This window comes from Podarcis melisellensis (assembly GCF_964234715.1).
Source record: "Podarcis melisellensis genome assembly, chromosome: 7".
Taxonomy (NCBI): Eukaryota; Metazoa; Chordata; class Lepidosauria; order Squamata; family Lacertidae; genus Podarcis; species Podarcis melisellensis.
The window spans coordinates 20,010,902-20,035,761 of NC_138539.1; the positions used below are offsets into that span (position 1 = coordinate 20,010,902).

The 24,860-nt window shown below is 42.4% G+C and overlaps 1 long non-coding RNA gene across 3 annotated transcripts; it reads right to left on the reverse strand.

Annotated features, from left to right (window-relative positions):
• Positions 1-3,603: 3,603 nt before the first annotated feature.
• Positions 3,604-24,748, reverse strand: LOC309374218. 3 transcript variants are annotated; one of them, XR_014170408.1, is made up of 4 exons: positions 24,450-24,748; positions 7,798-7,880; positions 6,333-6,433; positions 3,605-4,110 (listed from the first exon to the last, which is right to left on the reverse strand). It is a non-coding gene; the product is annotated as an uncharacterized lncRNA (long non-coding RNA). The 3 variants fall into 3 exon arrangements; XR_014170407.1 differs by lacking the exon at positions 7,798-7,880 and having other exon boundaries at positions 3,604-4,151; XR_014170409.1 differs by lacking the exon at positions 7,798-7,880 and having other exon boundaries at positions 3,606-4,110.
• Positions 24,749-24,860: the final 112 nt, after the last annotated feature.

A 24,860-nucleotide genomic window follows, 5' to 3' on the forward strand; every position in this document is an offset into this window, starting at 1 on the left:
GGGTGTGGCAAAGTGAGTCTTTGACCCGGGTGAAATAAAGCCCCATACGGTGTAATATGTCATGGGTTGTTGTTCATCAGATGTTGTATTTACCTACTGTAATTTTAAGACCTGCTAAGGAACAGATGATTGTTATCTGTCCTGATGTGTAAAACAACACAACTCAAAAGAGGGTGTGTGTTTTTTCCCATAACTGTGTTGAGGTGGAATTCCAAGGTAACTCTAGACAGGGAGGAGGATGGGGGCAAAACTAGGATAAGTTGGCTTTGCCTGTCACTGGCTGTCAGGGACAGTGCTGAGGAGGGCTGCACTGAGGAGGAATGGTGGGAGCCTCCCACTGCTCCTGATCAGGATCCTGAATCTTCCCAGGAGCAGGAGGACAAGTATAGATTTGGTTTGAAGAAGGGCATAGTTCAGAAGGCAGAAGCTGGGAAACACTGGATGGGGAACAGCTAGGAGAAGAAGCACTGGGAGAGAGAGAGTTAACAGATTCATTGTCTCTGGAAAGCATTCCTCCACCAAAAGAGCTGATTAAGGTGGCAGAACAGAAAGCACAGAGATTACGAACTCAGGTTACAAGATGCAGTTGTGACCTGGGTGATTAAGGAGGAAGTGGGTGAAACTCTGAATTGGGAGCACTGCCATTCCTAGGAAATGGTCTCTTTGTTCTCTCGCTGTGATCATTAAAGTTTCTAACTGGTAAGAAGACTCGTTTTTCCTTTGTTCTGTTTATCTACTGCCCCGGGGGCAGGGGGGAGCCAATTCCCTGAAGCCTGAGAATGGTCATACCTTCTATTGGTCTTCCTGCCTCCCTACCAGTCCCAACGGCCACCAGTCACCATTGGAAACAGACTCCAGCTGCTGTGTTTGTTTTCAAGCTAACAGCAGCACATGGCCAGTTTTCTATTCCTACTCTGCCGAATCTCTGAAATCTGTAGCTGCTTGTCGATGATGGGTTGACTACATAAACCCAAACTCTTCTCAAACCCCATAAAATAACCAAACCTGAAGGTGTTTTAGCTAAAACTTCTCCACAGTCTGGGAGGACTGTGTGCCAGTCTTGGCTCAAGCAAGCTCTTTAAGTCAGAAGCCTTCGAATTACAGTTTGACTATTCATCTCCTGGCTTCTAAAACTGAAGCCGCAGATGGAAATTTTAACTAGGGAGAAGCAAGGTTTTTGTGCAAAAACAACAACACATGAACAAACCTTTAAGAAAAACAGGATTTGGCTAGTGAATGCCATGTAGTATTAGTTTTACAGCTAAAAGGACAATACAATAGACAGATCTAGCAATATATATATATAGTGGATTTGACATAGTCTTAATTAAATATATTCAATTAAACACCATCTTACTACTACTACTACTATTATTATTATTATTATTTAATTAAACACCATATTTATATACGGGCGGAGTAGGGAAGAGAATCTCTATTGTGGTAACATATGGGATAGAACCCAAGAGAGACCTATTGAGTCATACAACCATATAGCTTTAAGAGAGCTCTGCAGTCATATAGGTCAAGCTGCCTTTTGCCATATCTTCCTGAAGGTTTCTATTAATGAATTAGCTCTTTGGATTGAAGTATGGGGCCTGCCCATAAACACGGCACACTTCCAAGAGTAAATGCACTTTTGTGCAGAACCTCTGTGCTGTATGATATAACTTCCACTCCCTGGTAGTGTGATTTTCCAAATGTGTCTTGCATTTGATAACCTGATATCACTGGTGCAAGAAGAGCAGTTGACCTAGAGCAGATGTCCATAAATGTTAAGCATGCTTGAAGAAAATCAAATGGACCACACCACACCTTTTGCTCATGATCAAATAACACCATTAACCTGTGGTTTCGAGAGATGTTGTCTAACAACAGTGCCGTTGCTTGGCAAACTTGAATGTTTTGTGACTTTTCATTTGTAGATTATTACTTTTGTACCGTGTCCTGCCTCCAGTAAGCTCAGTGTAGCATACATGGAAATTTTGTACTTAAAACAACCCTGCAAGGGGATCAGGCTTAGTCAAAGTGACTGACTCAGAGTTCCATTCAGGTGTCGCTTTAGAAAGCTGGCCATCTGCCAATCATGAGCCTCTTCCTATTGACTGCTATGACTTGTTATGATCTGGCAAACAATCGCTTTGGAGAAGGTCCAGGACTGTATTCTCACTCAGTTTGCCTTAGGAAGAAATGTGTTAGATGTGCTGTTTGGACCTGAAATGATTCAGAAGTGTAAGCATCTCTGGATGAAGAAGACATACTCCCTCATTATGACTCTTTTTAGATGGTTCAACCCATAGGAGAAACGTGCTAAGAGGAAGGCATGCTTGACAAATCCACACCGTGATCAACTCCCACCCGGAAACCAATGTCCCCACTGAGGAAGGACGTGTGGGTCCAGAATTGACCTCCACAGTCACTTAAGGACTCACTGTTAAAACAGTGTTTATGGAAGACAATCTTACTCGGCTACGAGTGATCGCCGAAGAAGAAGAAGACCTATGATGAAGCTCTATGTCTCATCCCTTATATAGCCAGCCAATCGCTGCGCTCTGGAAGAGAAGACCACCTACAGATCCCATCCCATCAGGATGTCAGTTCCATACAATGTAGGAAATGAGCCCTTAGGCAAAAGACAAGATGGTGTCCTCACCCAAGGCACCTATGGAAGCCAGTTGGACTAGAAGGTGCATCTTACTCCAATGGTGGTGGAAGGCTAGTATCTTCCACTGCAGTGGAGGGCAGCAGGCTAGTGTAGGGGGTATTGAGTGGGCCTCATGGCACTCACAGCTCTATCCCCTCCCTGCCCCTCAACCTCATGCTGCCTTGTTCATCTTCTGCTTCGTAGAACAATGATCAAAGAAAAAATTGGTTGTGTGACTCAGTTCTCAGTTACGTGGCATCTTCCTAGTGATTATCTGGTGATTCCCACAACCCAAATTGCGTGCTGATTTCTACTGTTTATTAGTCAAAAGATGTATACACACACTAGACTTACATAGAAACTATTTTTTGTTTCTGTATATGCTGGAAGCCGCTCAGAGTAGCTGGAGCAACCCAGTCAGATGGGTGGGGTACAAATAATAAAATTATTATTATTATTATTTATGTTTCTAGCATAATTTTTGAGAGAAGGTGTCAGGGAATGCTGAAAAGTGACCATTCTCAGAAAAAAAATTTTGGACAAAACCAATGAGAGTTAAATGTGGTATAGAACCACATTTGGATGTTAGGCAGCTAACTCAAAGTAGACCCATATATTTGTAATATAAATTCATGGGGGTCCCATAGCTCAGTGGTAGAACACATGGTTTGTATACAAGTTCACACCCTCTAGTTTAAAGGATCAGATCACACCTGATAGAGAAGACCCCTGTTTTTAAGGTCAAATCCACAACATACATTTAAAGCACATTGCTTTCCTGAAAGAATCCTGAGAATTGTATTTTTTTAAGGGTGTTGGAGATGTAAATTACAGTTCCAAGGATTCCATGGGGGAAACAATGTGCTTTAAATATATAGTGTGAATGTGATAATAGATTTTGGAAAGAAGTTCCCTATGGCCTACATATACCCAAAGAAGAGAAAAGCAGGAATGTATTGAGATTGCAAATTTTATTCAACCCTAAAGCATAGCTGTAATGTATTGTGAAAAACTACAAAATAAAGCCTTTTTTCAATTTATATGCCACAAAACCATACATACCACAATGTAATACAAAAGAAAGACACACAAACGTACACACTTTTTAGATTCAAAATCTTCCAAGTTGTCGAAAACTGAGCTACCCCATGCAGCAAGAATCTCTCCTCTCCCCTTGTCTTCAGTATTTACCATTTCAAACTTCTGTGTGCAAAGTAATAGAGTGATCTCTGAAAATGTAAGTGGACGAATTATTTTGAAACCAGTCAAGGGACTTCTTAACTGGAATGTTATCTCTTACTCTTTTTCTTTGAAGAGTCATCGACAGCTGGAGTTAAGTTAGCAGTCTTCTGACAAACTCTATAAGAACGAGTTCATGGTATAGCTCACATTCACTGGGGTATTGAAGAGCTCAACAGATAAAGACTTGTGTGGTTTGGTTGAAGCTGTGGTTACTGGACTGGATCCTGGTGTGAATAAAGATCAGGTTCGGATTTCTGTCGGCATGCTGAATTGCAAGCAGTATACAATTTTATTTTGGCTTCAAACGAGAATCTTATTTGGGTGTAGTTGTGTAGCATTTTCATTCCATCTCATGGAATATAGCATAGTCTCTCTTATGTGCAGGCATGGCTGATAAGCTTAAGTCACTTGTACCAAATTTTCTTAGCAGAAAATCTAGCACGTCAAGTTATTTATTTATTCATTTATTTATTGAATAATGCCAAAATATGCTTCTAAGCATTAAATCAATCACACAAGCATTCAGATATAAGCATTCATAATCATAGGCGCCGACTCCATGGGGCCTGAGGGGGCCCGAGCCCCCTCAAAAATTCGTTTGGGGGGGCTCTGCCCCCCCCAATAATTTAAGAAAATTATTACCGTATTTTTCCCTCAAAAAGAGGAAGCGGCTGCTTTCCTGCATTCTGCCTCAGGGTCTTACTGCCCACCCTCCTCTGTTTCCTTGCTGTGTTTGCTCAAACGGAACAAAGAGCAGGGAAAGCCCCTCCCCTCCAGGCAAGCAGGCAGGAGGGAGAGAGAGAGAGAGAGCGCGTGCGAGCTGGCTGGCTTGGGTGGGTAGGTGAGGGAAAACTTTTGCCTTCCTTTCCTCCTTGCCGTTATACCCCTCTCCTGCATTCTTAGCCAGCTGCTTCTCTGCACACCCCTCTCGTGCTCCTTGTCCGTTCTGTGTTTTTCCTTCCCTCCCCACTTTAAATGTGGTTTAAAAGCATGGATCCACATGGATCCTCAGGATCTTTGCATTGGGTCACCCCAAATTCACCAACAGATCACATAGCATGTCCATGGCTACAGCCTGCCCCCCAAAAATCACGCACCCACTGTTGCCTGGGGCTGCAGTGGTGCAAAAATGTGGTTAAAAAGCATGGATCTACATGGATCCTCAGGATCTTTGCATTGGGTCACCCCAAATTCACCAACAGATCACATAGCATGTCCATGGCTACAGCCTGCCCCCCAAAAATCACACACCCACTGTTGCCTGGGGCTGCAATGGTGCAAAAACGTGGTTACAAAGCATGGATCCACAGGGATTCTCAGGATCTTTGCATTGGGTCACCCCAAATTCACCATCAGATCACATGTCTGTGGCCACAGCATGAAGCACAAAAATGATACATCATTAATATTCACCGCCCACGGCGGCAGCCAATCGGCTGCTGCAAAGGGCGGGCCCTCACAGGTTCACTTAAGGTCGGGGCAGCCCGGGGCTCGCCCCTTTCGTTCCCCCAGCAGCAGCGGTTTGGAGGTCTTGGGCCCCCCAATATTTTTTATAAGTCGGTATGGCCCCCCCCCCATATTTTTTATAAGTCGGCGCCCCTGTTCATAATTGAAATACACAATTAATATACTTAAACAACCCTAGAGGCAGAGACTATAAGTTTTACCACTGCAAAAACAAACAAAAAAGCAGATCAATAGAAAAGTTTAGGATTTGGATGCTTATAAGTGCAACCCAAACATGTCTGTTTGGAAGTAATTCTATTGAGTTCAATCAGACGTATTCACAAGTAAGTATATACAGAATTGCACCCAGCGTGTGCTGCTTTCACAACAAAACACCACATTTACATTGCTAATAATTTGATCCCATTCTTCACAGTAGCCTTTTTAATAATTGGGATTTGCAGGGATGTTCCCCCAGTTCTCCGAAAACTGAAAAACTTCTTACTAGTTTGTTTTCTGTTATACTAGAAGCTCCTGTGTTATCAAATATTGGTGACAATCTAATCAATTTGCCCAAATGGGGAAAGAGCTGGGAGGGCCCGTTTGCAACACATTAACACACCACACACATCAATGCACCTGAGAAACTTCTTTGTAACATTTCAAGTTCCTTTATACTTAGCAGCTCCTGATTATACCTATACAATGTAACATAGCATTAAGTTAAATAAACAAGAGGCATTGGTCTTTAAAATGAGGGGGTACTTTTTAAAATCTCAGCAAAAGTTCAATTTCCTTTACCCTCCCCATAGCCTGACTAAACTACTGCCAGAGTCTTCTGTTGTGGCTTACCTCCCACTGAAGAGCCCTCCCAGGTAGATCAAGAAAGAAAGAAAGAAAGAAAGAAAGAAAGAAAGAAAGAAAGAAAGAAAGAAAGAAAGAAAGAAAGAAAGAAAGAAAGAAAGACTTACTGGTCTCCTAACAAGATTTGGTTACTTACTCTAAGAAAGTGCTGTCCATCTTCTGTCTTCTTAAGTGCTCCAGTGTTGAGAGTTCCACTGCTTGGGGTTCACTAGCAGTTTCTCGATCTGATGCTCCCAACTGGATTTCATCAACACCAAGTTAGATATTGCATGGCACTATCAACATGTGGGCATCCCTTCACATGCTTTTGCTCTGCTCCAAGAGGAGCACAAGCCAATGGAACATTATTCATCCTGCAATGGGCATATGGTGATGCAGAAGCAGGCTTTTTCACAAATGGCAGAGGCATTATGAGAGGCATTCCCTACTGAAATATAAAAAAAAGGAGGGGCATCTGTATTGGCATCCCACTGGCTTTTGAAGATATATCCGTCCACACAGGCATTCCCTTGATTTCTGAGCCCGAGTCTTCTGTTTTAATTTGCTGCATTGTTTTAATGCGATTGCTTATGGCATATGGGTGTTTTATTGTTCTAATGGGATTGCTTTGAGCTGCATTTTAATTATGGATGTTTTTATTTCAATGTTTGTATGGACTTGTAAAATGCTTAGAAGCTATCTTTGGTCTTAAGCGGCATATAAATTAATAAACCATCAGCATCCGGGGAACATGTGTGCAACTAGGCTGACAGAAAGACTCCAGGCCACCCTGAAATGTCCTGGTGTAGCCAGGATCCTGTGACAACCAGTTGTAGCATCCCACTAACTCCCTGGCAGAACCATTACAGATTTAGATGTGACCTCAGAGGAGGACCCTAGTCACTTGCAGAGGTTTCAATGAGGATTCCTACCAGTTATGTGAGTATAGGATTGCTTAGCTACAGTTTTGAGGTGTGTGGAAGAGGCAGCTTCAAACGGGATCTAATTCAATATATGAGAGTTTGTATTTACGATTTCCACCATTTTGAAGTTAAAGCAGGTGCCTTCTTTCTTACGAGGGTATTAGTAGCCACAGATTATCCTCCTTGAATTTCTCTAACCATGATAGCTATGCTCCATCTCCACTATTGGAGACAGAGAGGAGAATCCTATTGTGTTCAAGTCCTGCTTGCTGGTATGTCAAGTGAATCTGGTTGGCCATGGTAGGATCCTGAACTAGATGGGCCATGGGCCTGATAAACCAGAGCTATTATTTCTTGTGCAATAATTTGCACTCTTCATTCTATTTGGTGCTTGAGTGAATTTGTAAGAGCTTTAATTCTCAAAAAACAAAGTATTTTAGAACGTTCCATAAATCCTTATTGTTTAATAAATGCAATGCCACACCATTTGCGTTGGAGAACAGTGTCCAAATTATATGAAAACAATATTAAATTAAATATGTGTGGACTTTTACAGGAACCAAGGAAAGCTTCTTGACCATATAAGCCTAATTTTTAAATGACATTCCAGGATGCATCATCGCTGTTTTTGAGACGGATGATGTCATTTGGCTGTTGGATTTGCAGCTTGCACAACATCCAAGGGAAGTACTATCTCACCAGGAGACGTGTCTTGAAATGTCTTCCCCCGTAGACTTCATTGTAGCATTTGCCAAAAGAAAGTGTACTGATGAGAAAAAGTGCTAGGTAGAAATAAATACAAATGTTCTCTTGTTAGATACCCTTATCTGGTGTATACAGTTGCACTGCTGAACTCAAGAAGCTACATACCTCCATGCAACACAGCAGACTTAAATTACATGGAAAGCAGTCAAAAGAAGCTCAAGAAAGTCACCTATTGGATTTTTTTGGATTAAAGGAGATATGCAGTATTTTTTTAGCAGATAGTTATATCATGTGCATATAGACTAGTAGGTTCTTAGGCATATAGACTAGTAGGTTCTTAGGCCTGGGAAAACATTGCATGCCTTATACCTTTCCCTATTATGCCATTGCATTTTAAGCCTCTCATCACCAAGCGATGACGTCTTACATTCAAATACTTGATAGCCTGGAGATGTGACTCTAAGGACCTTTCCAGGTAAGGGTTTGCTCACAAAGATGGAGTGGTGGCAAAGGACTCAGTGATGTTTTTCACATTAGCATGTCCCTTGAGATGTCATTCAGACATCCTTTGCCAAGCTAGTGCCTTGATTGCTAGGGGAATGTATTTCCCCAGCACCGGATGAATGGTTTTGCTTCATCAAGGAATGACAGGTGAATCTGCTGCAAGAAGAGCCATTATCAGCAAGTAAAAGAGAAGAAGAATTTTAAAAATGAACTGGCTTAGGAGCAACTGGGGAGAACTATAGTGAAGCCTACCAAAAGTTCTTCTTTCCCATTCATATAGTGAATGAAGTGTTAGGTTATGAGATGTACACATAAGGAACAACCCCATGGTTCCCTGAGATCACTTGCAGCAATAAGTCATTCTGAATACTGGATAGATGCTATAGGACTTGAAGCCTGCTAGATCCTTCCTTCACAAAACACTGATTTCCCAGAGAACGGATAAGGTTGCTGCCTCTCACTAATCCCTGTGCTGACTATACTTTTAAGGGTGACTCTACACAGTATCTCAGCAAAGCCATGTTCCCAAACCAATGCCTGACAGATCTTAAGCTGGTGTCAGCCCTGAAAAGGGGGCAGGATAAAGCCAAGACCAAAGAGTGTGTGGGGGGGGGGAAATAAGCTGGATCCTAAACCCATTTAGATCCATCACATGGCCTGGCAACCCCAGCGTGAGTTAAGCTGGCAAAAAAGTGGTATAACCCAAACACCATTTTAATAGCTTGTTTTTCCCCTGCCAGGCTTAGGCCAGCTCAACCAGAAGTATCCTTGCTCCTGAATGCAGTTTGGATACGATGTACTTTATGGCAGCTTAACTTCTACTGAGCTTGCTTTATGCTCAGTGGGATTTATTTCTCAATAAACAAGGTTAACATCGCATTGAAAAATGTGTGAGGCATAATGACTGACAACATGGTCTCCTTGCTAACCTCCAATAGGTGTGTGCGTATGACAATACCAACTCCTTGTTAATCTCAATTAGGGGTGGGCGGGTGATGTATAATTCATAGAGGTGTAAAGTATACAAAGCTGCAGATGTGTGCAGGATAATTGCAAATGCCAGAATCTTTTAATTATATCATGTTGAGGCCAATGGAGTTGCAATTACCTCTCCCGTAAAATATGTATGTGTAATAATGGTTCAGTGTTCGGAATCAAAATGAAATGGCCACAATTAAACCACAGTCTTTCTGGAAACCATATAATATCTGGGTGTCCAATAAGCTCCAGACCACCCAACCTTCCACTGACTGTGGCTTCTCCAAGTTAAACCCCACCAGTTTCCAATAGTATAGAGCACTGGATATTTTAAGGCTCTTGTGAACAGGGCATAGCATAATATATTTTACATTAAAAGTAAAATATTACTTTAAGCATGAAAATAAAATTTAAAAAATTAAATCCTGATTTTGCCCATGTGTGCAGCAGATGAATTAAGGGTTTTGTAATAACAATTATTTGGTTAAAAAGTGGCCATTTATCTTCTATTTCACTTCTTACTTACAAGACCCAGTATGTAAACAAAAGAGAGCTGGCTAAGCAAATCCAAATTTTCTTAGATTACTTTTTTCCCCTAAGCCACAGCTTTTCCTCAACTCAAAATAATCTCACACAAGGTATCCAGCTTGGTTGAAATATATAAATATCCTTTCATTTCTTGCTTCTGTAGAGTAACTATTGCAAGCCTATTAGATAACAAGAGTTACCCAACCAAAGTGAGTATGCCAGCAGCAATGGCACTCTCTCACATCAGAAAATTTGATTACTGCAATGTGTTTTGTGTTGGGCTGTCCTTGTATCTGGTCCAGAAGATGCAGCTAGATCAGAATGCAGCTGAGAAAGCTGAAATTGTTACCAGTTTTCTACCAGACCAGGTTCAAGGTTCTTGCATGAATTCACAAAGTCCTAAATGGCTTAGGCCCAGTGTGCATTAAAGACCATTTGATGACTTATGCTCTGCCTCGATCACTGAGCACTGCTTGTGGTTCCCAATGTCCCTGAGCTTCTGTTGGACTGATGCTTTAGTGTGGCAGGCCCTCCCTTGTGGAACTCCCTGCTGGTAGAGGTTCAGCAGGGATAACACTCCTGCCTTCTTTTAGACATCTCCTAAAAACTGTGCTATTGAGACAGGCCTTTCTGAAAACACATAGAGTAGTATTCAATTAACCTGTCCCGTCCGCTCAAAAGTTTCCACTTGCACAATGGGACCTCTTCCACAATCCTCCCAACATCTGCTTTGGAGGTTTGGGGGCACATTTAGGAGGGGCAGGTGGGAAACATTCTGTAGCGCAAGCAGAAATGCTTGCGCCGATGGAATGTTCACTTAGCGCTAGGCTGGATTCCACACATAAAAAGCACTCAAGCAAGCAAATTCCCCTCAAATAGCCCTGAAATTTGGGAAATCTCCCTGGTGACCTTGTTTGCCAGTCCTGCTTGTGGATCTCAGCAAGATGTCTGCAAATGTTCTGCTCCGATGCAACATGCATTCCCCCCATGTATTCCTCTGTGGGACTTCTTCCAGAACACACGCACAGAGGGAAACCATTATTCTGGAACCAGCCCTGAATACGTTTCTGTTGCTTTCCAGCTGCCATTAATGGAGGAGAAAGAACAGGACAATCTGTACAAAAATATTAAGGTTGGTTATATAGATATATTTTTCCCCAGTCTTAGAAATATTTCAAATATTGCATTGGCAGGCATTATGTGTGAATAGAAGACTAATGGGATTGTAATGTTATAGATACCAAGTAAGTGAAATCTGATCAGCTGTGATATGTATCACCATATATATCTTTCAAGACCTACTTTGGTCCTCATCATTGAAAAGCTGGAGTTGTGACCTTTTCCTGTTGCTTTCCATTGTTTTCTCCTTCGGCAGGTCAGCTTTGAGCAACCGAGCTATCCCCATAAAGCAGCCTTCATCGAAGTGGTGCCCTATGTATGTTTGGACTGTCATTCCAGCTGGGCTGATGGGAATTGTCATCCAACAAACATATGAGGGGCATCAGGTTGCTGAAAGCTGCCTTCTATTCAGCTATGCCTCCCTAACGCACACTGCCATTGGCATCACATGCCTGTGACCTTGATAAAAGAGCTGTTCAGGCAGACCCTTAGGCCCTGGTGAACTCCTCTTGCAGGATCAGGCCTTAATTACTGCAAATCCCTTCCAGCAGTCCCCAAAGATAAACTGGATTTTTCCACTGCCAATGTCAGCCGTGCCAGATGTTCCCTATATTGTGCGTTCCTAGCTCTAAAACAGCTGTCAGATGTGTGTGCCAAGCTCCTAGCCACTATAGGATTTAGAAAGTAATACTCAAGATACCTATCTATCTGGTAGAATACGAGCATTCTTCCTTTGTCAACAGGTCTGCTAGCATTGGCCCAATAAATTTTGCTGCCTGGGCTAAAAGACAAGCGATCATGCCCTTGTTTCATGTACTGGACCGGGAATAGATTATTATTTTAACATTGGTGGTGGGGCAGTGCCCTCTACTGCAGTGCTCATCAACCTTGGGTCCCAAGACATTGTTAGACTACAATGCCCATCATCACCTGCCAGTTTAACCAGTAGTCAGGGATGATGGGCATTGCAGTCCAACAACATCTGGGGAGCCAAGATTGAAGAACACTGCTCTACTGCACCAGAGAGTAGGAGACTATCTTAGGGGGCATAGCCCAGGCTCCAGCAGTAACCACTTGTTGCATTCCCTAATATCTCCCACCTGATGTACCTGCCTCACTCTGTTATATAACAGCGGCAGGGACTAAGAAGAGGCAAACATTGTTTCATTACCTTTTCACTGTAAAAAATAAAGGTAAAGGACCCCTGGATGGGTAGGTCCAGACTGTGGGGTTGCAGCGCTCATCTTGCTTTCAGGCCGAGGGAGCCAGTGTTTGTCCACAGACAGCTTTCCAGGTCATGTGGCCAGCATGACTAAACCACTTCTAGTGCAATGGAACACCATGACGTAAGCCAGAGTGCGTGGAAAAGTCGTTTACCTTCCCACCACAGCAGTACCTATTTATCTACTTGCACTGGTGTGCTTTTGAACTGCTAGGTTGGCAGGAGCTGGGACAGAGCAATGGGAGCTCACTCTGTTGTGGAGATTCGAACCCGCCGACCTTCTGATCGGCAAGCCCAAGAGGCTCAGTGGTTTAAACCACAGTGCCACCCGCGTCCCCCCCTTTTACTTTACCTTTACATTTTCACTGTAACCATGGGCTCTGTATGATTTTGGGCAGTCGTAGCCATTGATAAAGGGGGTGGAGATGGGAATAAAACCAACTGCCAGTGGCTCTGGGGTGGCCACATCACAAAAAAGAGGGCAAAATGAGACGCAGATTTGCATGTGCTAATTTATATGAATAGGTGCAATTTTGAAATGATTACTATAATTTAAACAGTGTGGAAGACTGTGAGCAGATGATGTGTAACTCTAAAATTTCTCTGTAGCACGTGTCAAGCACGACTGTGGCCTCACTCATTGGCTAAATGCACAGAAAAGTGGTAGGCGGCTATCTGTGGAGGTGAGGGCTATCAAAGGCTACTTGCCATAACGGATATTCTCTGCCTCTGATATCAGAGGCAGTAATGCTTCTGAATACAATTTGCTGGAGGCAAAGGAGAGTGTCGTTGTGTTTGGGTCCACGTTGTGGGTTTCCTATAGGCATCTGATTGGCCACAGTTAGAACAGAATGCTGGACTAGGTGGAGTCACTCCATCTCCTGGATCCAGAGCCAAGAGCCTTCTGGCGGTTCCCTCACTGTGAGAAGTGAGGTTACAGGGAACCAGGCAGAGGGCCTTTTCGGTTGTGGCACCTGCCCTGTGGAACGCCCTCCCATCAGATGTCAAGGAAATAAACAACTATACAGTCATACCTCGGGTTAAATACGCTTCGAGTTGTGCACTCCCAGGCAACCCGGAAGTAACGGAGAGCATTAGTTTGGGGTTTCGCCGCTTGCGCATGTGCAGACGCTCAAAATGATATCACGTGCATGCACAGAAGCAGCAAAAAGTGACACGTGCATGCGCAGACGTGCCGTCGCTAGTTATGTTTACCTCTAGATGTGAATGGGGCTCTGGAACAGATCCCGTTCGTATCTAGAGGTACCACTGTATGACTTTTAGAAGAAATCTGAAAGCAGCCCTGTTTAGGGAAGTTTTTAATGCTTGATGTTTTATCATGTTATAAATTCTGGGAGCCACCCAGAGTAGCTGGGGAAACCCAGCCAGATGGGCAGAGTATAAATAATAACTGTTTTTGTTGTTGTTGCCTTTGCTTTTTATGCATTTATATAAAATATGAAAATTTAAACAAAATAAAAAAATAACCTAATATTTGTCTTGATGCGATTTTGCCTAAAGCCCACATTTTTGCACAGCAATTTCCTCTGCAAAGAATCCATCTTTGCATGTTATTTTCACTACATATTCATACACAAGCGTTACCCTGTTAAGCGCATTTTTGTGCACACCACTTGGCCGGAAAGCTGCATTGCAAAATTCAGATAAATGCAAATTTCGAGGGGTGTTGTTGTTTTGCTTCTCATAAAGTGTGAATTAGGTAGATTTGCCTTTAAACGTGAACTGAATAAAAAATCCACCTCCATCAGTGGTTATAGCTCTTCCCTTTTTTGTCATTCTGGTACCAGGAATGAGCCAAGGTGGTCATGGGCGATAGATCGCCAGGGGAAAGGGAGGAAGAGTTCAGCCCAGATCACCCTCATTCCCCCCCCCATAAATCTGAGAGGTCTTTGGTACACAGACACAATCACACACAGATAGCCAATGTAAAACTTTCCAGCCTAAAAATGTCTCTTCTTACGGAACAAGACCACGATTCCCATCTTGGCACACTTAAAGCTGCTTTTGAGCTTTGCACAAGAGCACATCTATGTCACTGCAAATGACTCACATAGAAACATATTGTACTATGTCCTTCTAATGCTGGCAAGGACCCACCAAGGAGCGGGGGGGGGGGGCAGGCAACCCAGGCCTGACTGTTCCAAGCAAGTGGTTTTCTTGCAAATATTTGTCCGTATACCAGGTGCCATGACAGCATGGGCAAACGGCTTCAAATAAAAGCTCAGGTCAGTGGTGGGATTTAGGGTCTTCATCACACTGAAAACTGCTAGCTCAGTAAACACAAGCCAGCGAGTTTGTGCAGAGATTGTCATTGTGACGCTGCAGAAATTCTGGTTTCCTAACACAACATTTTTATTTTTTAAAAGATAGAACTTGTAAATCATCCTGCCCATGTGATTTTGTAAGAATGTCATTGATTAAAATATTTTGTGATTACCACAACTGAATATAAAGAGAACCCATACAAGTAACACTGACACAAAACCCCACACATACACTAAGTAGAAGAATAGAAGCATAACCACCCCACACCCCACTCCCCACTCCCTCTCTTCCCCCCTTCCTAATTCTTTAAACCAATTCATGAACCAAGAGCTTGTACATTGACCACTAACAATGAAACATATGTTGTACATATTTTCCACATTTATTATGCTATTTTTGTGATATACAAATGAGATGGGGGGATTGTGATTAAGGATGGAATTTTCTGGAAAACCTGATGTTGAGCTTATCCACATAGGTCTGTCTCCCCATTTCCTTCTTGCTCCTTAATCTCAATGGGCAGAGCATCCCTCCCCAGTTCCACTAAAAATGCAAACAATTCCCAACTATTACAGTGGTACCTCGGGCTACATACACTTCAGGTTACATGCGCTTCAGGTTACAGACTCCGCTAAACCAGAAATATTACCTCGGGTTAAGTACTTTGCTTCAGGATGAGAACAGAAATCGTGCAGCAGTGGCAGCAGGAGGCCCCATTAGCTAAAGTGGTGCTTCAGGTTAAGAACAGTTTCAGGTTAAGAACAGACCTCCAGAACGAATTAAGTTCTTAACCCGAGGTACCACTGTATATCCATTTCTCTCTGTATATGCCAGATGCTAGAACATAGTGTTATCCAGCGCAGCTGCATGTTGGCAGATTCAGGGCAGGCAATAAAGCACTTGTTCTCATGGCATGTAAGGAACATGCTTCTACAAGATGCTCATCTGCATTTTTTGCCTGACCCATATTTTGAGCGTGTTGTGTACTGATCAACTCCTCCAAGTCTGCAAGCCTTTCTCCTTGTTTTGTGGCTATGCCTTGGGAAAATCCAATCTAACCCACTGAATTGGATCATAATCGGATATGTGGAACATCCAAAGAGAGATTTTGCTTAACAAAGTTTTAATTTGTCGGGTAAGGAAAGATACCCAGCCAGATGGGCAGGGTATTATTATTATTATTAATATTATTATTATATTGTAACAATGCAGAACAATGAAGAAAAGCTCTTGGACCCAGTGAATTTAACTGATACTCAAAATGGTAAATATATGGGTCAAGCAAAAGCGGATGAGCTGAAGATGGCTTTAAAATAATGATAATGATAATGATGATAATGATAATGATAATTTATACTTTGGATGTCAATCAGCCAAAGGCCTGGTCAAAGAGGAACGCTTTTGCCTGGTACCTAAAGGTGTATAATGAAGGCACCAGGTGAACCTCCTTGGGGACAGCATTCCAAAAACAGAGAGCCATTGAAGAATACTTTGCCACCCTCTGGTCCTCTCATGGAAGAGGCACACGGTGAAGGGCCTCAAAATATGCTCTCAGGGTCCGGATAGGTCCATATGCAAAGAGGCGGTCCTTGAAAATTCATGGAAGATCCTGCTATCAGCAGCCACTAGCCACAATGGCCGTTTACTTCCTCTGCTCTCAGAGGCCTTGGGCCTGATCCAGCAGACCTCTTATGTTCTTATTGTGCTCTGGATCTGATTTGGAGGTAAAGGAAGTGGGGATTGTTAAAGATGCCCCCTTGCCATATGATGTGGTAGCTTGCGGTGTGCTGTTATATAAGCATGATTTGAGACAGATGGGTGTTTCCTTTTATTATTATTATTTAAAGAAGACATACTGAATTTTCCATTTCGCCACAGCCTCCTTCCCCGCTAGAAATCAACTGCTGAATCTTGTCAAATGTTGCCATTTAGTACATGAGTCACTTTGAGAGCTCTATTTGTTGCTGTGGAATGCCTCTCGACTTCTAAAGAAGCAGATGTTTCAAGTTAGCGGCAAGAGAGCTAAACAAGTGCATGCAAAGGCACAGCGCAAATAACGTGTTTCATTACAGTTATTTATAGCTGTCCGCAACTATCATAGTTTTCTAGCCGAAAATTATTAAAAGCAATTACAATTACTTGAGTATACAGCTAAGGATGATTCATGCGGCGTAGCGTAAGCCATGTAACAAGTAGCAGCTTCCACATCCTCCTTTTTCGGAGGCTTTCTGGATTAATCTGCTGTTCTTTTCTCAATGGCTGTGGAAGTGATTTGACAAGGCATGCTGCTTTGCAAGACTCTGGCCATTTTGAACAGGACTTCGGCATCCCGTTCAGCAACTGCCGGCCATCTTCAGTGGGACTTTGGCACGCTGCCATACAGCCTCTGGCTGTTTTCAATGGGTCTTCAGCAGGCAACAGGCCACCTCGGTGTCAGGGCTGGATCTAGGTTTGATGAGGCCCTAAGCTACTGAAGGTAATGGGGCCCTTTATATGTCCAGCTGTCCTTTGCCAACAACAAATTGTCACTGTTTTTTGTGTGTTGAATATATGCTATATGGTCATTTATGGACCTAATAGTATCTAAAGCCATTTGCACATGTTGTCATGCAACCAGTCCATGCAGAATATAGGCACCTTATATATAGAAATGAGCAAAACAGTGATATTTTAGGGAGCAGGCTAGCATGCGGGACCCATTACTTACATCATAGGAGCCGATACAACACAAAACACTTGCTGTATGTAGGTTTTATTTTATTTGTTTTTTCTCTTATATTTTGGAAATGTACATCCAGTTTTTTTCTTTAAATTTTTTGGTGGCCCCCAAGAGAGTGGGGCCCTAAGCTATAACTTGTTTAGTGTATACGTAAATCCGGCACTGCTCGGTGTAGATGTTGTAAATGAAGTCTCCTGACAGCAAATCTATTAAAATAAAAATAACAACAACAACAATTTATTTATATTCTTCTTTTTTTAATAAGATACAGTATTTATTAAGGTTTTCAATATTAATACAATAAGAAAAATCAAAAATGAAAAAGAAAAAATAACAAAAATACAAAAATAAGAATAATTAAAAACACACAAAATTTCCATAACTTATTTCCCATTAACTTGTTTCCCAGACCTCCTCATACCTCCCTTTTTTGTATTCCAATTCAAATTTTTAATTCAATTTATTTATATTCTTCTTTGGTGATCACTTGTAGCAGAGTAAGATTGTCTTTCATGAACATGGTTTTAACAGTGAGTCCATGAGTGACTGTGAAGGCCAATTCTGGATCCACACGTCCTTCCACGGGGGGGGGGGGGCATAGGTTTTCTGGCAGGAGTTGATCACCGTGAGGCTTTGCCAAACATGCCTTCCTCTTAGCACATTTCTCCCTTTCATCATGAGCGTCTTCAAAGCCTATGACACCCTTGGTAAAGGCTGTTCTCCAACTGGAGCGCTTGCAGTCCAGTGTTTCCCAGTTGTCGGTGTTTCCACTACATTTTTTTAGATTTGCCTTGAGAGAGTCTTTAAACCTCTTTTGTTGACCACCAGCATTACGCTTTCCATTTTTAAGTTTGGAATAGAGTAGTTACTTAGGAAGACGATAATCAGGTATCCAAACAACATGACCAGTCCAATGAAGCTGTTGTTGAAGGATCGTTGCTTCGACACTGGTGATCTCTGCTTCTTGCCGGAGACTGGCATTAGTTCACCTGTCTTCCCAAGTGATGTGTATAATTTTTTGGAGACACCATTTATATGCCACCCATCACTCTGGGCAGCTTCCAACAATTTATAAAACCACAGTAAAACATCAAACATGAAAAGCTTCCCTATACAGGGATGTCTTCTAAAAGTCACATAGTTGTTTATCTCCTTGACATCTGATGGAAGGGTGTTCCGCAGGATGGGCACAACTACCAAGAAGGTAGTTGCCTGGATGCTGGGAACCGCCAGAAGGCTTCAGAGCTGGACCTCAGTGTCCAAGCTGAAAGATGGGGTTGGAGACGCTACTTCAGTTACACCTGGCTGGAGCCAATTAGGGCTTCAAAGGTTAGCACCAACACTTTGAATTGTGCTCAGAAATGTGCTGATGCAAGTTATCCAAGTTCCAATGGGAGCCACTGCGGGTGATGGAAACTCTGGATCGAATGCCAAAGAATCAGAAATAACATCTGAAATACCATTTGAATCTGGATGTCATTTCTCTGGGTATTGGATCTTTAGCAGAAATCTTCAGAGGGTGGGAAATATTTGCTTATTTCCCTACCATATAGAAGACTCATCTTGAGAAAGTGGGCTCATTCCAGGGTCTTTTATATCTCTCCAAATATTTTCCCTACACTAGAAAGGTTGGATAGACCTGGAATCATAGCTAAAAATTTATGACCTGTTCCAAAACTTAATACTGCTTGGGTTCACGTTTATATCTGAAATAAGTGTTCCACTTACATTGTGGCCCTTTCTTTTTCTTTCTTTCTTTCTTTCTTTCTTTCTTTCTTTCTTTCTTTCTTTCTTTCTTTCTTTCTTTCTTTCTTTCTTTTTAAAGAACTAATATATGCATAAGCGCTCTGATTTAATAAAAAATCCCTGGGGTTGCATTTCTAGGTTCTTAAGTGTTTTATAATTAGGAATATTTACTAATTGTTCCAATGCTGGGGATATGATCTGGAAGAAATATCTATTTTGACATTGTGGTGTTATATGGGAAACACCCATTCACTTCTATGGGCTTTGGCTCAAATTCTAGTTATTTCCTGAGGTCGCTCTACTCTTTCCAGTTACTCTGGTTATGCGGCTAATTCTCACTTCTATTTATTCTGGGAGATTCCTTTTTTCCGGTTTGGACTAGAGCGAATAACCCTAAATTCCACTGTGGGTGCCAAACACTGTTTTCCATTACTGGAAAAATAAAGGTCTGGCTTTTATTTGGGACTTGATAGGTCTCTCAGTTTCCACTCCTCCTTGAAGGACTGAGCACAGCCTTAGCTGCATAACTTGCTTTCTTCTTCTTCTTCTTCTTCTTCTTCTTCTTCTTCTTCTTCTTCTTCTTCTTCTTCTTTTTCTTCTTCTTCGGGAGAGTGAACGAGGGGGCTGGTGGAAGCTTTCAGCTCTCACAGGTGGGATCTCAGAGCTGAATCCTACTTTATGTGACAAACATGTTTGCCTTGTATCCATTGGTCATTTGTCTCATGACCTAAAGTTGCTCTTGAACAGCTGCAAGACTGGCACCACCATCCTGCTCTGGTCAGTGAAGTGACCTGCAGCAGCCCCTCCAAGTATCCTTATTTTCCAGGGACAAGCCCGGATTTACAGAAGCCATCCCAGTTTCTGATTTGATCCCGGAATGTCCCACTTTTCCTTAGGCCATCCCCATTTTCATCAGAGAAATGTTGGAGGGTACGGAGTTATGTGACTCTCAAGCCAAGGAGATAAGTAACTATACAGCCTTTAGAAGACACCTGCAGGCAGTCCTGAATAGGGAAGTTTTAAAATGTTTAATGTTTTATTATGTTTTTATATATTTTGGAAGCTGTCCGGAGTGGTTGGGGCAACCCAGTCAGATGGGTGGGGTATAAATAATAACATTCTTATTATTATGGAATTTGTTGTTGTTTAGTCATTTAGTCGTGTCCGACTCTTCGTGACCCCATGGACTTGTCAGCAGATGTGTGGATTTCACACAGATTTGTCAGCAGATGTGTGGATTTCACACAGAACTGTTGTTGTTGTTTAGTTGTTTAGTCGTGTCCGACTCTTCGTGACCCCATGGCCCAGAGCACGCCAGGCACTCCTGTCTTCCACTGCCTCCCACAGTTTGGTCAAACTCATGCTGGTAGCTTCGAGAACACTAGCCAACCATCTCGTCCTCTGTCGTCCCCTTCTCCTTGTGCCCTCCATCTTTCCCAACATCAGGGTCTTTTCCAGGGAGTCTTCTCTTCTCATGAGGTGGCCAAAGTATTGGAGCCTCAGCTTCATGATCTGTCCTTCCAGTGAGCACTCGGGGCTGATTTCCTTCAGAATGGAGAGGTTTGATCTTCTTGCAGTCCATCGGACTCTCAAGAATCTCCTCCAGCACCATAATTCAAAAATAGGATGTCCCTATTTTTATCAAAGAAATGTTGGAGGGTATTCTGCAGGCCAAGGAAGCTTCCTTGGCGCAACAGAACCTCTCTAAAATTGTCTTGTTCAGAAAAGCCTTCAGGGTCAGGCCAGTAGCTCATCTGGTCCAGCATCCTGTTCTCGCAGTGGCTAACCAGATGCCTGTGGGAAACCCACAAACAGGACTTGAGCACAAGAGCAATCTCTGTACGCCCCCATGACTTCCAGGAACTGGTCAGGACTAGTCTATGCAACTAGGAGACATTCAGTGTGAATCATTTAAAATCTTTTAAAATATGACCTGCAGTGAAAAATTAAGTTGTCTGTTTGTCAGTAGGACTGTCTCTGTGTTATGTACTGAGCTTGGATCCAAGAACAATAGACAGGTAGGATCCTAGAATGCAACAGCCTGATTGGCCTGCAGGAGCTGCCCAATCAGGCCCCAGGAGGAAGTTAATCAGCCTATTAGGCCAGTAGGATCCTAGAATGCAACAACTGATTGGCCTGCAGGAGCAGCCCAATCAGGCTCCACGTGGGAAGCAGAATCAGCCAATCAGACAGGACCCCATTGTGTAGATAATGTACCGGTATATAAAGCCTGAGGTCTGGGGGAAAATTCAATTCACTGTTTAATGAGCTGCAATAAAGAGCATAAAATCACTACTCGACTCCGAGTATATTTCACTCTGCTATCTCTTTACAGAGAGAACAGTGATGGTAACTACCACACAGACTGCCAGTTAGCTACTACTGGGCTAAATTCAAGGGGCCAGTATTGATGTAAAACGTCTATACAGTTTGGGACCAGGATTCTTAAAAGATCATCTCACCCCTTATATACCCAGCTAATCACTATGCTTCTGCAGATAGCATCTCATCAGGAGGTCCATACGGCACAATGCAGGAATCAGACTTTTAGTGTAGTGGCACCTATTCTATGAACTCCCTCACCTTGCATATGAGGCATGTCTATTATCTTTCCATCACATACCAAAGACCTTCATTTTACAAGCCTTTCAAGCGGAGGCACTTATTCCAGTTTCAACTGGATTTGAAATTGTCTTAATGCATCGTTTTCATTGATGATGATGATTAATCACTTCAAGATTTCACAAATTAAATGAATAATAAAATATTATTAGCATTACTAAACCATTAGTAATGGAAACCCAGCCAGATGGGTGAGGTATAAATAATTTATTTATTTATTTATTTATTTATTTATTTATTTATAATAATTATTATTATTAATTATTATCATCATTATTATTATTTATTGGAAAACGTCCTTTTTGCTACGAAGATCTCAAGGTGCAACAAATCATGACATTCTGCACCAACCTGGAATTTTCCTTATGGGTCAAGCTTTGCTTTTTGCATACCTGCTGATGAATCTTCAGATTTTCAGTTTCCATTAGTTAGCAAAAGGAAATTCCTAGCTGTTATGAATCCAGAGATCCATTTCAAAGCATATGAATACTAGGACCTGCAAGTGGATCTGAGTTCCAGTGCTCATAGAGTGGTGCTCGTGTGATCTAACCATAGGCATAACTCTCTCAAGTACAATTGTTTTCAAATGACTAAAAAAAATATTCCAGATGCTTGCAACTGGGGGGAAACCCTGCATCTGCATCATTTAGCCTTAAAGAGCACTCGTAGCGATTGCTAAATTGCTATATCATTACATCTTGCTTCTTTTGTACATTTGAATGTGTTTTAGCTTTGTTTTTATAACAGAAAGCTCAGTTGGTACTTATCTCTTCCTCTGGAGTCCTTCTTTTAAAAAGTCTAGACATTTGTCAGTATTTCCATGAAGGAAAGACACTATCATCCCTTTTACCCCAATGAATTCTGGGCAGGGCCTTTGCTGTGAAATACTCATTTTATTAGTTGGCTTTCATTATTTAAAAAACAACTTTTTTTCATGGGGATTGTACAGAATGCCATGGAGATTTTTCTCCTACTTGGAAATTGGATCATCTGGTTATGTAGAGCTCAGCTGTGGGTCTAGTTTTGAGTCAGTGAAAAAAAAAAGCACCACCCTTATTTTTGTCAAGTTTGTGAGCTTTTAACCAGCATTTCCACCTCCTCTTGTGCTGCATATTATGGAGCGGGAGTCACCAACACGGTGCCCATGGATCTATGCCCATGCACCTGCAGAAGCCTTCCCTGGCTTCCTCTCTCCTCCCTCTGCAAAAGAAGCATTCTATGGTAGCTAATGGAATTGGTTGCAGGGTCTATGTGTGGTGTGTAATTCAGCCCCTCTGGTGTTGCATATGTGCCTATGGGTCCCCAGAAGTTGGCAATTCCTGTTATGAAGGCAGGCTGGCATGTGGCAGTGGCTCAGTGGGGACTGTTTTAGGAGAGCATGAGGTTCTTCCTGGCAACCGCAAGCTGACCAAATTGCCTCTGCATCACAGTTCATAGAATCATAGAACTGTAGACTTAGAGGAGACTCTCAAGGATCAGCTAGTCCCAACCTCTCCAATGCAGGAATCTCAACTACATACATGGCAGATTGCCATCCAATTTCTGCTTAAAAACCTCCAAGAAAGGAAAGTCTGCCACATCCGAGGGAGTCCATTCCACTGCCAGACAGCTCTGAGCGTCAGAAAGTTGTTTGTAATGCTTAGTCGGAATCTCCTTTCTTATAACTGGAATCCATTGGTTCGAGTCCTATCCTCTGTAGATGCAGAAAACAAGCTTACACCATCTTCCATGTGGCAGTCCTTCAGATATTTGAAGATGACTATCATAAGACCTCGCTGACTTGTTTTCTCCAGGCTAAACATAACCAACACCCATCAACCATTATTGTTATATAGTTATTTGTAGTACGTTTCCGAGTGTTGGTGCTGACCTTTAAAGCCCTGAACGGCCTTGGTCCAGTATACCTGAAGGAGCATCTCCACCCCCATCGTTCTGCTCGGACACTGAGGTCCAGTGCCGAGGGCCTTCTGGCAGTTCCCTCACTGCGAGAAGCCAAGTTACAGGGAACCAGGAAGAGGGTCTTCTCGGTAGTGGCATCCGCCCTGTGGAACGCCCTCCCATCAGATGTCAAGGAAATAGACAACTATCTGACTTTTAGAAGACATGTGAAGGCAGCCCTGTTTAGGGAAGCTTTTAATGTTCTTTGTTGGAAGCCGCCCAGAGTGGCTGGGGAAACCCAGCCAGATGGGTGGGGTATTATTATTAATAATAATAATAATAATAATAATAATAATAATAATAATAAATTATTAATAATATTATTTTTATTATTTTTATTATTATTTACGGCATTTCTGCTGCTTATTTATTAGCATCTTTTCTGTGTCACGTACTTAGTACCCAAAGGTTCATTTACACAAGATTCCAAGGGCTTTATCCAAAGGCTGAAATCAACTTGTGAAAACAAGAAGAAGAAGAAGAGTTTGGATTTGATATCCCGCTTTATCACTACCTGAAGGAGTCTCAAAGCGGCTAACATTCTCCTTTCCCTTCCTCCCCCACAACAAACACTCTGTGAGGTGAGTGGGGCTGAGAGACTTCAAAGAAGTGTGACTGGCCCAAGGTCACCCAGCAGCTGCATGTGGAGGAGCAGAGACGCGAACCCGGTTCCCCAGATTACGAGTCTACTGCTCTTACCCACTACACCACACTGGCTCTCAGTTCAGTGAGGGATTTCAACATGTTTCATCCAAAGCTCCCTGCTGGTTACTGTGTGATTCTCATGTAACTGTGTTCCTTAATAGGATCATTCCATTCTGAATGTTTGGAAATACACAGCTCCCATCAACCCCAGCCATATTGACTCTTGACAAGGGATCAGGAGTCCCCAAACCTCAGAGGACACAAGGTTGGTGAAGGGTGTTATTGTCCCTACATTCAACTATCACAGTTAGAAAGAGATTTGGACCAAAAACAACTCACCTTCAAAGGAGCTGGCGTCTCTCTCTGTCCTCTGATCCACCCCTTCATTGTTCAAATAAGTGAGGTGTTATAAGAAGTTCACAGGTTATTATCCCCGGTTCTGTAAATGGAGTAGACAAGCCATAATCTGTAGCATCTGCTGGAAGAAACCAACATTCCACAGCACACTAAATAAGTCTGCTTTTGAAGGATGGGTGTCTGAGCCAATTCTACTCGCTCCAAAACTATTTCAAAAATGAAGCGTAAGCTCACATTAAAGTATTTGCATTATAAGTTGCTGCCTACAGGTAAGATTCAATCTTCACTTGGTTCGAGCTGAAGGCAGCCAGTTCCTGGGAATCAGAAGGAGGAAGAGTGTTGTTGCACTCAAGTTCTTTTTGTAGGCTTCTCCTGGGCAACTGATTGGCCACT